General features: G+C 40.0%; 1 pseudogene across 1 annotated transcript; it reads left to right on the top strand.

Annotated features, from left to right (window-relative positions):
- The first annotated feature begins 289 nt into the window (after window positions 1–289).
- LOC143272232 (immunoglobulin kappa variable 4-1 pseudogene) lies at window positions 290–983 on the top strand (annotated as a pseudogene). Its single transcript, XR_013049649.1, has 2 exons — window positions 290–346; window positions 547–983. The product of XR_013049649.1 is annotated as an immunoglobulin kappa variable 4-1 pseudogene (transcript).
- The last annotated feature ends 1,420 nt before the right edge of the window (window positions 984–2,403 follow it).

The raw sequence follows: 2,403 nt of genomic DNA, 5'->3' as shown, positions 1-2,403 counted from the left end.
TTTCCCTAAGACTGTCAGTCTGAGATAGCTCTCTTCACATTTCTAGCTGCTATTAGAGCACCTAGTAGCTATCTCTTGGAAAGCTATAAATGGATCCCTTTCAGTGAAAGCTCATGCTCTCTGTGAAGGTATGTTTGTCTGTTGATTGACACCAGCCACTTTCACACAAACTGCTCAGGCATTTGGCTTTGTATTTGCTGACTGCTTTGCATGAGCTCCTCCAGCCAGCCCAGCTGCTCAGAATTTATAAACCAGGGCTTTCCCATGAGAACTGCATCATACAGCAGGGGAAGCAAGATGGAGTCACAGACCCAAGTTTTCATGTCACTGCTGCTCTGGGTGTCTGGTGAGCAACTCAAAACTATTATAATCATACCAGAGTCACTTCTTTGTATATAAGAAATTTGCAAGGTGTCTCAGGGCATAATATTTCTTACATAATAATACTTTGACAATATGACATTATAAGGATATTAACTGACAATTTAACTGTTATAATGTGTGTTTGTGTTTCTGTGCATGTTCATTGTCATTTCATGGTCACAGGTATCTGTGGGGACATCTTGATGACCCAGTCTCCATCCTCCCTGGCTGTGTCAGCAGGAGAGAAGGTCACCATCAGCTGCAAGTCCAGTCAGAGTCTGTTTGGCAGCACTAGCAAGAAGAACCGCTTAATCTGGCTCCAGCAGAAACCAGGGCAGGCTCCTAAACTGTTGATCTACTATGCATCCACTCTGGACACTGGGGTCCCTGATCGCTTCATAGGTAGTGGGTCTGGGACAGATTACACTCTCACCATCAGCAGTGTTCAGGCTGAAGATGTGGCAGATTATTACTGTATGCAGGAGCATACTACTCCTCCCACAGTGTTTCAACCTCCAACAAAAACCTCCTTTGAGAGTCTCAGCAGCTGCTGCACCACATACAGCCCAGGACCTGCACACTTCCACTTCCCTCTTCTGCCTGAGAGCTGGTGTGCCTGAAACACTGATGTAAAAGTTTGCAGAGCCCAGCAAAATGAAATGGGATCAATGTCTCTTATGTCTTTCAGTACAAAGAACATAGATATGGAAATGCAGGAAAGAACCCAGTATTATCTTTCTGTCCTGTGATACATTACCACAAATTCTGTTGCTTCAGTTTTAGAGATTTATATTTTTATGGATCTGGAGTTCTGGTGTCTACCATATGATGACTCTATAGGCTGAAGTGATGATGTAGGCAAAAATCATTTCAGTTTGCTGCTCTAGGAAAATTTCTTTCTTTTTCTAGCTGCTAGAGGACTTTCTTACTTCCTTACTGCTGAATATTTCTCAAGTTTTTTCTTTCCGTTTTTATAAATTATTTTAATTTTAAATTACATTTTAGTTAATTACATATTTTGTGCATGCAAGCATGCATGTTCATATGTGTGTAGGTGCACAAGTGCAGTCAGAGGACAACTTTGACATGAGTCTTTCTTTTTGTGATATGGGTTCTGGGGATAAATCTTAGGTCTGACATAAAGCTTTGTGGCAAGAGTCTTTGCCCTCTGAGCAATCTTGCTTCACATTAAATTTCTTTATTAATGTATTTCATTGCATACAAACACCATAAAAGCAGTAACTTTCAGGTGTATAATATATTATGACCACATCCACTGATCTTCCTCATTTCCTCTTCCCTTTCCTGCTGTTACTCATTTTTACATTATCCATGTAATGTGTTGTATTTTTATCAGAGACATACATATACACATAAGTACATACACAAATTTGTACAAACATACCACACAAATATCCACATATACAAATACACCCAAACATACACATAAAGAGATACACATACCTACACACTTACATACGTGTGCACATACAAACTTAGCACACAAAATATTTAGAATCCACAAAGAAATGTAAATGTGATATTTGATGCCTATGTTTCTGGAGCCACTTCTCCCTCTGAAGACCCCTCATCTGCTGTGGAGACCAGGAACCCTCTCTGTATTCCAATGTTGGATGTAATTTTGTGTTAGCATGTGCTGCTCTCCAGTCTTTCCATCACATATCAACTAACAGAATTTAATATTTTTAGAGTGCAATCATTTGTGTGCTTGTCTAAAGAATAAGCAGACCAATCTCATCAGTGTTCTGATTAAGAAACTTATTGAGCAACAATAGCAGGGAACAAGTGTGTTACAGACTACATAAAATTGCTGGAGATCTGCAAATACCTTAAAGATATGTACTTGGGAATTAATGTGTCCAAACTTGCATAATATGATTGTGCCTAGAAACACAGCTATGCCAGGTTGAGGTTGAATGTCATGGCAGAAGGGCATGAGAGGGGAAAGATGCTTATTTCATGGCAGATGAGAAGCAAAGCGATGTAGGAGGAAGCCAGGGACTCAACACAGTCTTTAGA

This window comes from Peromyscus maniculatus, chromosome 3 (genome assembly GCF_049852395.1).
Source record: "Peromyscus maniculatus bairdii isolate BWxNUB_F1_BW_parent chromosome 3, HU_Pman_BW_mat_3.1, whole genome shotgun sequence".
In the NCBI taxonomy this organism is placed as follows: domain Eukaryota; kingdom Metazoa; phylum Chordata; class Mammalia; order Rodentia; family Cricetidae; genus Peromyscus; species Peromyscus maniculatus.
This window is presented reverse-complemented; position numbering and strand designations above follow the sequence as displayed.